This window comes from Camelus bactrianus, chromosome X, assembly GCF_048773025.1.
Source record: "Camelus bactrianus isolate YW-2024 breed Bactrian camel chromosome X, ASM4877302v1, whole genome shotgun sequence".
NCBI lineage: Eukaryota > Metazoa > Chordata > Mammalia > Artiodactyla > Camelidae > Camelus > Camelus bactrianus.
In genome coordinates, this window is record NC_133575.1 from 35727204 (window position 1) to 35741480 (window position 14277).

General features: G+C 38.7%; 1 non-coding gene across 1 annotated transcript; it reads left to right on the forward strand.

Annotated features, from left to right (window-relative positions):
* Positions 1–1933: 1933 nt before the first annotated feature.
* On the forward strand, positions 1934–2040 carry LOC123612175 (U6 spliceosomal RNA). Its single transcript, XR_006719388.2, has one exon. It is a non-coding gene; the product is annotated as a U6 spliceosomal RNA (small nuclear RNA).
* Positions 2041–14277: the final 12237 nt, after the last annotated feature.

The window sequence follows — 14277 nt, forward strand, 5'->3', positions numbered from 1 at the left end:
GATTGAATAAGGCTGGATCTGAGTCTTTGCTTGGAGGAAAGCCTCAGGCCAGGAACATCTGCACTGGACATTCCATGAGAGAGAAATAAACTTGTGCTGTGCAGCTGAGATTTGGGGGTTAGTTAATTGCCCCATTACATCATTCCAAATATTCTTTAACAGTTGATAATACATAGTGTCCAGAGACATTAGCTGGGCTGTGGGGTCTGAATCAGCAGCCAGACAGAACAGTTTTTTCCTGATCCCAACTGCCAACCTGAGTCCCCTTTTTATACTCATAGTGTCTTGTGTTATATACAGACTAAAGATTAAAAAGGGGATGATCACTGTATCAGTCAGGATTCTCCAGAGAAACAGAACTAATAGGAGATAGATGGATGGATGGATAGGGAGATAGATAATGAGGAATTGGCTCATGCAATTATGGAAGCTGAGAAATCGCACAATCTGGCATCTGCAAGCTGGAGACCCAGGAAAGCTGGTGATGTAGTTCAGCCTGAATCTTAAGGGCTGAGTGCCAGGGGAACCAATGGTGTAAGTCTCAGTCTGAGTGTAGGAGAGGCCCAATGTCCCAGTTCAGCAGTCAGGCAGAGAAGATGCAAATTCTTCCTTCTTCTGCCTTAATAGATTGGATCCTGCCTTCCCACACTGGGAGGGATATCTGTTCTACTGAGACCATTCAAACTCTAATCTCACTCAGAAATAACACCTTCACAGGCATAACCGGAAATAATGATTTCCTAAATTTTGGGGCACCCCATGATGCAGTCAAGTTGACACAGAATTAACCATCACAATCACATAGACCATGTCCCTGGTTTGTGCCTAATTACTACCAAATTCTTCCAGCCACTCACAGAATCCTGAAGCCTCAGGCTGCTCCTTCAGAGAATGGGATTTTTAACTTTAATATCTCAAGATATTTAGAAGTCTTCATGTTTAGTTTTAAATACTGTGAACTTGACAGAATCCTGCATCTTCCATCCTATTCTATATAACTCTTACAGATTTTAAAAGGACACCTGGAAGAATTTCTCTAGGCTTTGTCCCTAGTTTTAAGGACATTATACTGACATGTTTGGACATTTAAGAAAACTTTAAGATGCACTATACTTTTAAGTTTGATTTATTCTGTTTGTCAGAATTAATTAAGTGCTGAGAAGGTTTTATTCATTAGTCAGATATTTAAGGGGCTTAAAAAGTAAACTGAATTATTTAATTTATAAAGGCACTTAGTTAAATGGGACCAATCATCAGTCAAAGACATTTGTGTCAGTGATCCTTAAACTTTATTAGATTTATAAATAGAATATTAAGAGTTGTAAATTGAACTCAAAAGCTCAAGGAGAAACTAGGTTTGGAGTCTGTAACTTTAATAAAGAAAACATTGATATTAAACGCCTTTGTTTGATAGCAAATCGTTTTCTGCAAACAACATCTCACATTAAACTTAAAAATTGAACAAACAAATAAACCTGCTTCTACACCACGCAGTAGATAGCTTCTAATCTACTCTGTCTTGGGGAGCCAGATAATCAGTCAGTATCTGAGGAATAAGAAAGGAGCATGAATTTTAGTGCACATAAAAGGTGTAGTGATTATTTAGACCAGAATAATCACCAGGGATACTTTGTTAAGAAATCAGATCCTTGGCCTCTTTCCTGTGATTCTCTTCCCCTGGATCTGAGGTAGGGTTTGAAGGATCTGGAGTTTTTAACAGTGTTTCTCAAAGGGTGGTCCATGGACCAGCAGCATCGGCTTGACCCATTTTAAGATGTTTCTTCACAGGCAGCAAAAGCAAAATAGACAAGTGGGACTACATCAAACTAAAAAGCTTCCTGACAGCAAAAGAAACAATCAACAAAAAGAAAAGGTAATATATGGAATGGGAGAAAATATTTGCAAACCATCTATCTGATAAGAGGTTAATCTTGTGCTCGCTTAGGCAGCACATATGTTAAAATTGGAATGATACAGAGAAGATTAACATGGTCCCCGTGCAAGGATGACACGCAAATTCATGAAGAGTTCCATATTTAAAAAAAAGAGGTTAATCTCCAAAATATATAAGAAATTATACAAGAAACTTCTTCAATTCAATAGTAAAAAAAAAAAAAACCCATAATAACCTGATTTTAAAATGGGCTAAAGACTTGAATAGACATTTATCCAAAGAAAACATACAAATGGCCAAAAGATATTATGAACAGATGCTCAATGTCACTAATCATCAGCGAAATACAAATCAAAACCACAAAGAGATATCACCTCATACCTGTCAAGATGGCTATTATCAGAAAAAAAAAAGAAAAACAAACTCCAGCATATAACAAATGTTGGCGAGGATGTGGATAAATTGAAACACTTGCACACTGTGAATGGGAATGCAAAAGGGTGCAGCTGCTATGGATAATAATGTAGAGATTCCTCCAAAAATTAAAAATAGAACTACCATATGATCCAGCAATCCTGCTTCTGGATATTTATCCAAAAGAATTGAAATCAGGATTTCAAACAGATGTTAGCACTCCTATGTTCATTGCAGCACTCTTCTGAACAGTCAAGAGGTAGAAACAACCTAAATGCTCACTGACAGATAAATGGATAAAGAAAATATGGTATATACCTATAATGGACTACTACTCAGTCTAGAAAAGGAAGGAAATTCTGCAATATGAGACAACCTTGAGGACATTATGCTAATGACATAAGGCAGTCATAGAAAGACATAGAAAGGTGACTACTATATGATTGCACTTATATGACTCTCTAAAATAGTTAAATGCTTAGAATCAAAGAGTGGAATGGTGGTGGCCAGGGGTTGGGGGGAAGGAAAAATGGGAGTTACTAATCAATGGGCATAAAGTTTCAATCAAGCAAGAAGATTCTAGAGATTGACTGTACAACATTGTACCTATAATCAACAATGTATTATATACTTAAAAATTGTTAAAAGGGTAATCTCTAAGTGAAGTAAGCCAGAAAGAGAAAGAAAAATACCATAAGATATCATTTATATGTGGAATCTAAAAAAAAAAAAAAGAAGAAGACATTAATGAACTTACCTACGAAACATAAACAGACTCACAGTCATAGAGAACAAACTTACGGTTACGGAGGGTAGGGGCAAGGGGGTGGTAAGGGAAGGGATAAACTGGGAGTTCGAGATTTGTAGATACTAACTACTATATATAAAATAGATGTACAACAAGTTTCTACTGGATAGCACAGGGAACTATATTCAATATCTTGTAGTAACCTATAGTGAAAAAGAATATGAAAAGGAATATATGTATGTTCATGTATGACTGAAGCATTATGCTGTACACCAGAAATTGACACACTGTAACTGACTATACTTCAATTAAAAAAAAGGGTAGATCTCATGTCAAGTATTCTTAACACAATAAAATATAAAATAAAATAAAATAAAATTGAAGAACTAGAGGAAAGTATTTCTTCTAGTGTTCTCTTCCAACTTGAGTCATTTGTTATCTAGGAATGTCTTTTCTGTTTGCCTGGCTCTGTGGCCTACTGTTTCTCAGTTCCCAATGCTGCAGACCCATCATAGCCTTTTACTCTCTTGACACCCTCAGTTTTCAGTTTTCAGATTGAATCTGGGCTAGAAGAAGGTCACCCACTGGGCGGAGCTGTGACGTTTCCTGTTGTCACAATCTAGCTTATTGGCTGAGGCAGTCCGTTTGGTTTTTCAATGATTCCTTGTGAATTGATCTAAGTGCACTGTTGTGACACACATAGTTTCTTCAGAGGCCTTTTAAAATGTCTTAGCTGTGATACATATTGCAATGGCCACATATTGGAGTGTATCTATTGTATATGCTTGCAAAATGTGAGGGCAGGAAGTGGGGTGAGATGTTCGAGAAAAATCCTGGAAATGTCACTGTTATCTGATAATTTATAAGTGTGCAAATGATGAGGAAGTCACAGGTAATTTTCCTGGAATAAATATCAATTTTGGCGTCATTGTCATTGTCTCCCGACATGGACTTATTGAATTGGAAAAGTGTACTCGCAAGGGTAGGTTTGCCCCTAACCAACATTTACAGGGCTTGAGGCAAGAGTCTCAGTGAAGACCCTAGCAGTGCAGTGCCTCCTTCTTTTCTTTCCCCTTCTGGCTTTGTCCTGAACCACTATTCTAGCCCAAGCGACTAAGTTTCATCTACTCCTGCACCCCAATCACCAGCCACCCCTTAGCATGGTCTGCTCTCAAGAGAATGGCCCCAGGAACAAGCTTGCATGGGCCCTGAAATGGCTTGAGTCCCTCTGAGCAGGGAATTTCAGACTCCTGAGACCCACCCAGGGCTTGACTTAGAAGGGAGGCTGTGGGCTTTGAGTGGATACAGCCTCCTGGCTGTAGGGATTACCTGCCTCCAGTGGAGGGCATAGCTGGAGGAAATCTAGAGCAGGGCCTTCCAAGCTTTAAAGTTTTGGGGGTCGGGGGACAGTTCAAGTGGTAGAGCACATGCCTAGCATGCATAAGGTCCTGGATTCAATCCCTAGTACCTCCATTAAAATAAATAAATAAATGAAATAATTAATAATTAAAATAAATAAATAAATGAAAAACCTAATTACCCCCCCCATAAAAAATAAATAAAATTTTTAAAAAAGGTTTAAATTGTGGGCCTCCCTATAGGTGAGGGGCCCAAGTAAGGCGCCCCAGTTGCTCAGGTTTAAGGGTAGTACTGGTTATGGGGTTCAAAGATGGAGGAGAGCCTATTGTAAGCAAGGATGTGTCATGATTGGGGGAACCACCTTAGGGCCCTTATAAGTACTCTTTGTCTTGTGTTATGACCTCTAATTTTTACCAGTGGCCACAATCAGTTAACGTAGGACCCTGCATCATTATGCTCCCATCTCTCCTCTCTTATCGCAGCCACATCCTTGTCCTCAACTCCCCCCATCACAGCTCAGTTTTGCTATTATTTATGATTTTCAACCATTAAGCAGCCTTGAGGAGTTAGAATATCTCAAAATTCTTTGGGATTTTGAAATACTTTATAGGGGAAAGAAGAGAGTTCAGTGGTTAAATAGTTTTAGGGAATGCTGCATATGCTATCGCCCTAGCCTGGTGACTTACAATGCAGCTTGGCATTCTAAAGGCTCTGACAATTCCTGCAGTAAACAAATCTGTATTAACTTTATTTAACTCTTTGGTTCCCAATTGTATTTGAAAATAGACACGTCACTCCTTTGATTCCAAAGCGGTAATCATTGATAGTTTCTGCCTTAAGGGAGCATTCAACCAAGGGATTTATCTATTCTCTGATACCTATTTATTACCCCAAAGACTGGACTAAGCATACAAAGGGAAACAAAATAAGACTCTGCCTTTGGGGAGCTAGTAATCATCTTACCAGTGACTTCAAATGTCGATTCAATTTAACTGTGGGGAAAGTTCAGCTGTGTTTGGAAATCTTAGTTCAATTATAACTTGAGGTCAGTTACCATTTATTTATTTTTATTTTTATTTTAAACACCCTTATTGTGGTCTAATTTCTGTACAGTAAACTACACATATTTCAGATGTACAATTTGATGAATTTTGATAGATGTGGTTATCATTTAAATGGCTGGAAAAAAATGCATGACTGTCTTCAGTGTGCCTGCTGCTGATTACATTTTCCAAATGTGAAAGAGGTCTTAGAACTAGAAAATCAGGTATCTTTTTATCTCAGATCTTATGTGGACCATCCTTGGGTACTTTGGGGGTGATGTGGCCAGGTACTACCTTGTGAACAAAAAATACTGCAAACCACAGCAGTAGACAAAGAATGCTGAAGCCATCCAGTCATCAGTAGCTGCCGCCACCCCCCAGGGAAGACAAACCTGCAGCCCGGCCCCTGCAGCCACTCACCATGGTGCACCCTGAGGGGACTCAGAATAAAAAAGGACAGGATACTGGCCCTAGACAGCCAGGTGCTTGTCAGAGGGATGAATTCAATGAGCCCACATGTTTGCTCCCTCCCATACATAGAAAAGCACTAAATTCTTTAACTTCTTGAGATGCCTGTTTTTCTTTAGTTAACAAGCCATCTTTTAAAATTCCAACTACCTGGTCTTTGTTGAAAAGCTCCTATACATCCTAGCTCCTCCCCCACCTCTTTGGAGCAGTCCCTTCAGTCGACAACCTACTAGGATTTGTTGGGGGGGCTAATGTGGCTCATTACTACCTCGAGACTGATGGGATTTGTCCCAACCTCCCAGGGTACTTTGGGGCTTCTGTGGCCTATCACTACTTCCAAGGATACTTTGTAGGCTGTCAAATGATTGTCGACTGACATAAACGCGCAGCCTAAAAGTTGAGAGTTATGTTTTATTTGGCGGACATTTCTGAAGACTCGAACCCCTTCAAACCTGGGATGACAGCCTCTCAGATGGCTCTGAGGGACTGCTCCGAAGAGGTAGGGGAGGAGCTAGGATATATAGCAGCTTTACAGCAAAGACCAGGTAGTTGGAACATTAAAAGATGACTTGTTAACTAAAGAAAAACAGGCATCTCAAGAAGTTAAAGAATTTAGTGCTTTTCTATGTATGGGAGGGAGCAAACATGTGGGCTCATTGAATTCATCCCTCTGACAAGAATCTAGCTATCTGGAGCCAGTATCCTGTCCTTTCTTATTCTGAGTCCCCTCAGGGTGCACCATTGTGAGTGGCTGCAGAGGCCGGGCTGCAGGCTTGTCTTCCCTGGGGGGTGGCGGCAGCCGCTGATGACTTGATGGTTTTAGCGTTCTTTGTTTACTGATGTGGTTTGCAGTATTTTTCGTTCACCTGATGAATGTTCTTCCAGGAGCCTGCCCAATCCAAGGATCGATAAAGCATTAGACCTGTTGCTACTTAGAATCTTTGTTTTTGTTTGGGGAGAGGAGCCCAGGCTCTTTGGGGAGAGTTTCAGAACTTCGTGTACATTTCAGATCTTAGGTTTTTTTTATCTCATCCCTTGCCTGCCATGATCAAGAATGTGCAAGGTAACTTGACATGAAATCAGAACTGCTTGCCTCCCTCGGGCTGTTTTTAGGTATGGTATTTGATGGAAGCAGGAAAAGGCCTGGGTGGTCTCTCAGCAACTCTTTAGTGACTGTGATTGTGGCAGACGCTATCGGTGCCCCATCCGTATTTCTTCCACACTCACCTCTACATGTCGAAGGCTGCTTACTGCGAACACCTGTGATTCTGCCAGAGGGCTTTATTAGCCCTTTGGTTGGGGGAGCATGCTCAACTTCCACACACAGTAAGCATAAAGTGCCAGACTTAATGCTTCCAGAAATAGTTGTCAACCAATGACAATGGAGACTTAGTGAATAAATGCCCCAGCTTTCTAACCCTTAGCTGCGATAACTCTGAGGTATATTCTTTACTGTCTCCCACGGTTCCCCACAGGAACTGATCTCCAGCTGCCACAATGGTAAATAGCTTAAAAATGCACTTTTTTTATTGGCTGCATTCGCTTCCATTTTCATTTCCCCACTTCCCTACTGGCGTTTCCTGACATTGCCTCCCTGCTAAAAATGTCTGCACTTAAATACTTGGCGTAAAGTCTCCTTATCTCAAACCAACCAGTGATTCTAATATATTTAGTCTTGAAGTTTGCTAATGGAGGTTAGAGACACTTTCTTGACTTGTGACTATCATATGGCACTAATTGTTTGAAAAAGTTATAGTCCATTTTTAATTTGTTACTTTAAAATTGAGAAATATATTCAGACTCTACTAGTGGTAGACATTAAAAATCAAGAAAGGAAGACATGTATTGATATCAGGAGTTGAAAAATAAAAACACTTGGTCTCAAGCCTTTTCTGTCAATCTTCTTTTGACCTGAATCTGGCTGAATTCACTGGTACCTTATTACCTGTAAGCCAGAAAGATTATTTTTATTATGTGCATGTCCTGTGTCTGTTATTTTGAAATGAGAAGTCTGAAAGTGGAGACGGATCTTGTGTCTCAGTGTGGTAGGTAGCTTCTAAGATAGCCCCCAAATACTCCCATCTCTTCATATTCATGGCCTTGGGTAATCCCCTTTCCTTGAGTAACTTGCTTCAGTGGACTGTCTCAACTATGAGGAGATGTCACTTCTATGATGAGGTTATAAGAGACTGTAAACTCCATCTTGCTCTCCAGATTCTTTCCTTTGCTTGCTTTGATGAAGCCATGTTTAGGAGGCCCATGTTTAGGAAGCCCATGTGGCCAGGAACTGAGGATGACCTCTGGCTAACAGCCAACAAGGAACGGGGATCCACAGCTCAATAATCCAAAAGGAACTGAACTTTGTCCACAATCATGTGGTGAGCTTGGAAGTGGATCCCTCCTCAGTTAAGTTTTGAGATGAGATTCTGGACATGGCTGACATCTTGATTGACATCATCTGTACCCTGAGGCAGAGCAACTGGCTAAGCTATGCTCAGATTCCTAATCCACAGAAACTATGAGATAATAAATGTGTGTTGTTTTAAGCTACAAATACACGTGGTAATTTATTATGCAACAATAGATAACTAATATACTCAGCATATATAAATGTGTGTAATAATTAAGTATTTGCACTTTCTTATTCATTCTGTATTAGAGCAAATATTTGGGACATAGAAGGAAAATTCAGGCTCTAACAGGGTCAGTGTCACCCTGAAAACTGAATCAAATTGACCATGATTGTGATAGATTACGTTTAAATTTCAGGGTTGAACTCCTACTGTTCTCCAAAGAAAAGGAAAATACCTTCTCTTTCAAAGTCTATCTGACCAAGATTCTTTATAGGAAAAATGGCCACTCATAGATTAGTTTCTGAGTACATTTTCTACCAATGATGTTAAGACATCTCTAAGAATATGCAAGTCTCTTAGCAACAGAAGATGATCCCGAATGAGAAAGCATCATGAGCCAACTCCCCTGCAAGCATCGGAGCAAACAAAGATGAGATTTTAAACTTTAAAAAAAATATATATTTAAAATGAATTCATCCTGAAAAAATGGAGCAACGTGTATAAATCTATTAACTGAAGAAATTCTGTTGTTTCAAGGTTATATCTTATGTGTCTAGGATAAATACATTTAAAAAATACACACAGTAAAATGTGAAAAACAGTTTCTTTGGGATCATCATGTCTGCTGCCAGAGAAGTCACATTTCTTGTAAAACAATGCAACATAATGGATGGTGGTGGAGTGAGGCCAGCTGGTTTTAAATATCAGGCTGACAGTGGAATGTGGTATTTGGAAGATCGTCACAGCACAACATTCAAGGAGGCATCGAAATCTATTGGTTGACAACTTAACAAAATGTAGCATGTTTTCCAAAGTATTATTTCAGCCTCAGAAATAGATTCACTTTACACTCAGCGTATTCTGTCTATTGTGGGTGAATTCCGTGGGATCATCTCACAGATAAAACTGCTTCATAACTAGATTTTTTTTGCCCCTTTATTCTCTAGCCTAGAAGTTCCTGAGTAGGGGTACATAAGATGATCCGCTGGGGTACAGGCAGAAAATATTAGAATTTTTCCCTTAAAAAGTAAGAAAGACATTAAGCTTTATCAACAGTTGATGTTCAGACTGACACTGATGGCCTCACTCAGTTCATCTGCATGGAAGGCTATTGTGGGTCATGCCCAGCGTGCATGGTTTCCTGAGAGAAAAGTGTGATCCCATAATGCCGACAGGTTGACTGAGGTCTCCTCACCATTTGTTAGTTCTATTCTAGGGTACTGAAATTTACATGAGACTCGTTAAGTGAATTCGACTGCTATATTTTCTGCAAAGTAGAAACCACACATTGAAACCGTATATTGAAATGGAATGAGCGACTTTGAGAATCTTTTCTACCACCCACAAGTTCATGGGCTATCCCAAAGCAAAATGTGCAAAAGAGCTGTTGAACTTACGTTTGTTCTTCCTTTTCCAATTTCGTAATGTGGAAACTTAGATTATTTATTTGAGACCCCTCTTCTTTAGGAATACAAGCATTTAATGCTATACATTTCTCTCTAATTGTAGATAATTGTGGACAACATATAGGTAGGTCTTGTTTTGTAATCCAGTCTACCAGTTGTCTTTTAATTGATGTATTGATGATTTTAGCTGCATCTCACAAATGTTTTGCTGTATTTTCATTTTTTTGTTCAGTTCAAAATATTTTCCAATCTCCCTGGGGACTTCCTTTTTGACCCATGGATTATTTAGAAGGGTGTTAATTTCAAGAGTTTTGGGTATTTTCAAGAGGTCTTTCTGTAATTAATTTGTAGTTTAATTCCATTATTGTCAGAGAATATACTTTGGATGATCTTAATTCTTTTAAATTTGTTAAGGTTTGCTTAGTACCCAGGAAGTAGTCTATATTAGTGAACATTCTTCTGTGCATTTGAAAAAAATGAGCACTTTGCTGTTAAGTGAATTTTTCGATAAATAAATGTCAATTAGGTCCATGTGATTGATAATTTTGTTCAGTTCTTTTATATCCTTGCTGAATTTCTGTATACTTTTTCTGTCAGGTACTAAGACAGGAGTGGTGAAAATTTTTCATCTGTAATTGTGAGTTTATCCATTTCTCCATTCAATTCTATTAGATTTTGCTTCATGTACTTTGAAGCTCTATTTGGTACACACACATTTAGAACTCTTATGTCTTTTAGTGACTTGACCCTTTCACATGATGTAATGTCACTTTTTATCTCTGGTAATTTTCCTTGCTTTTAAATATACTTTGTCTGCTAGGACTATAGAATTTTTATACCATGAATAAATAAAAATAGATTTTTGAAAATATTATCTTACATTGCATCAACTTAAATTTCTGTTTCATGTATGTTATAAGTGTAGGTAATACTTAAGTACACAGTGGTTGTATAATGTATATAAAATATAAGTAGTATATAAGTATAATCATGCTTGCAGGTGTATTATTTCAAAGTTTGGAGATCATTTTTGTAAACTTTCAAAACCCAAAGTGTACTGTAACTTGCACTGTTTTCACATAATGTTAATAGATATTATGAATAAATAAAAATAATAATGAAGATTCTCATAGTCTTACAAGGGTAAGAAATGCTACATTAAGCAGAAATGGACATTTTTTTTTTTTGCTACGTGACTTCTTGGAGCCTTTAACATGCCAATATGTATGATGACTTTCCCAGAGACACAGTACACAGTATTTCCCAAGCTCTGGTTCTTGGAAGAGGTTTGTAAGCCTTATTTTGTGATCAGTCTGTATGCCTCACAGTAGCCAGACTTACGGTAAAAATACCACATTTGGCTTTTTGTGTGTGTGTGTTTGAAATGTCTTGCTAGCACCAAGTTACTAGTATGTCTTTCTTCATCCTAAGTAAAGAGCAGCATCAATTTATTTTCCCAAAAGAAGTGAAATTTTGTATTGAGCAATTAATCAAATTCTGACAAGATTGGGAGTATAAATTAATTTTCTTAAATTAATCTATAATAAATCTAAAATAATACCAAAATATGCGTTACTTAATTTGAATGTCTAACCAAATAGTGAGACGACTGTATCTCTGTATCTATATCTATATATATATCCAGCTCACGGATGAAATTTTATTTAAAAAGTCTGAATACTTTGGTATCATGTGTGAACATAACACAAGTGAAATTTCTTCTCTATTAATTGCTTCATTTAAGTCCTGTTTATTCTGCCAAGAGATACGTTGAAGTAGCGTCCTCTTCTCTTTCCCTTCTTCAACTGCTGTAGTTCAGACTCTCACCCACTCTTGTATGATAGTCTCATCGCAGCTCTCTGGGTTTCCTTTCTGTTTGCCATTGGAGAATGGTCACCCAAATTGTTTTAAAAATAGCACCAGTGATTCATATCAATTCCTTGCTTAAAAATGTCCAGTGCAGAGCATGCTGTCTGAACTCCAGGGGAAGAAGACAGGGGAATCTTCAAATATTTAAGACCCTTAAACATCTAACTCCAATCAAAATATCTTCCTTCATCACTTGGTCCTCCACACTCTGTGTGAGCCCTTGGTTTTAGACACAGCAGCTTCATTATTTATAAAGTTGGGGTTTTTTTGCCTATACTATGCCATCATGTCCATCCTGTGAAGTAGACTAGGCTTTTGCTATCTTCCTCATTATGCAGGTGAGGAAACAGAGCCTCATGACCTTGTCCAAGGTCACAGAGCATGTAAGGAAGAGAGTTAGTACTCAAAGGCTAGTTTTCTGATTTCAAATCCCACTCTTGGTCCAGAGTATGGTGCTGCTTGTCAGTGAAAGCATGATGAACTAGAGGTCAAGACATTCTAAAGCAGTTCCTGAAGGTGATAACTTAAATAATGATGGATGTAATCAAGTATGGTAAAAAATCGTAGGCAGGTGCTCAACATGGATTCCACCATCCTTCTAGAGTAGTGGTTCTCATTCTTGGCTTTACACTGGAATCACGTTGGGGAGCTTTAAAAACAAATGGGTGGCCCAGTTTCACCCCAGAGAGTCTCATGTAACTGATCTGGAGTGCAGCATGGGTATCTGGACTTCTAAAAGCACCACAGGTGATTATAATGTGCAGCCAACATTAAGAACCACCATTCTAGAGCAGTTGTTTTCAGAGTACAGGCACACCTCATTTTACTACACTTTGCTTTATTGTGTTTCACCAATACTGTGTTTTCTACAAATTGAAGGTCTGTGGCAATCCTGCATTGAGCAAGTCTATTGGCGCCATTTTTCCAATAGCATTTGCTCGCTCCGTGTCTCTGTGTCGCATTTTGATAATTCTTGCAATATGCCAAACTTTTTCATTATTATTGTATTTATTATGGTGATCTGTGATCAGTGATCTACATGTTACTGTTGTAATTGTTTTGGGGCGCCATGAATAAGACGACTAACTTAACGGATAAATGTTGTGTGTATTTTAACTGCTCCACTGACCGACTGTTTCTCTACCTCCTTTCCTTTTCTCAGGCTGCCTCATCCTCTGAGACACAGCAATATTGAAATTAGGTCAATTAATAACTGTATAATGGCCTCTAAGCGTTCAAGGGAAAGGAAGAGTTGCGTCTCTCTCACTTTAAATCAAAAGCTAGGAATGACTAAGCTTAGTGAGGAAGGCATGTTGAAAGCCGAGACAGGCCAAGAAGTAGGCCTCTTGCACCAAACAGTTCACCAAGTTGTGAAGGCAAAGGAAAAGCTACTGAAGGAAATTAAAAGTGCTGCTTCAGTGAACACACAAATGATAAGATAGCTTAACAACCTTATTGCAAATATGGAGAAAGTTTCAGTGGTCTGGATCAAGCCAGACACAACATTTGCTTAAGCCAAAGCCTAATCCAGAGCAAGGCCTTAACTCACTTTAGTTCTGTGAAGGCTGAGAGAGGTGAAGCTATAGAAGAAAAGTTTGAAGCTAGTGGACGTTGGTTCATGAGGTTTAAGGAAAGAAGTCATCTCCAGAACACAGAATTGCAAGGTGAAGACACAAGTGCTGATGTAGAAGATACAGCAAGTTGACCAGAAGGTCTAGCTAAGATAGTTAATGAAGGTGGCTACACTAAGCAACAGATTTTCAATGTAGATGAAACAGCCTTATATTGGAAGATGCCATCTATGACTTTCATAGCTGGAGAGGAGAAGTCAATGCCTGTCTTCAAATCTTCAAAGGACAGCTGATGACTTTAAGTTGAAGCCAAAGCTCATTTACCATCCCCTAAATCCTAAAGCCCTCAAGAATTATGCTAAGTCTACTCTGCCTGTGCTCTATAAATGGAACAACAAAGTCTGGATGACAGCACATCTATTTACAACATGGTTTACTGAATATTTTAAGCCCATTGTTGGGACCTACTGCTCAGGAAAATAAGATTCCTTTCAGAGTATTTCTGCTCATTGACAATGCACCTGATGACCCAGGAGCACTGATGGAGATGCACAATGAAATTAATGTTGTTTTCATGCCTACTAACATAGCATCCATTCTGCAGCCCGTGGAACAAGGAGTAATTCCAACTTTCAAGTCTTATGATTTAAGAAAAACATTTCATAAGGTTATACCTGCCATAGATAGTGATTCCTCTGATGGCTCTGGGCAAAGTCATTGGAAAACCTTCTAGAAAGGACACACCATTCTAGATGCCATGAAGAACATTCATGATTCATGGGAAGAGGTCAGGATTAGAGTCTGGAAGAAGTTGATTCCAACCCTCATGCATGGCTTTGAGGGATTCAAGACTTAAGTGAAGGACGGAACTGCACTTGTGGTGGAAATAGCAAGAGCACTAGAATTAGAAGTGGAGCCTGAAGATGTGACTG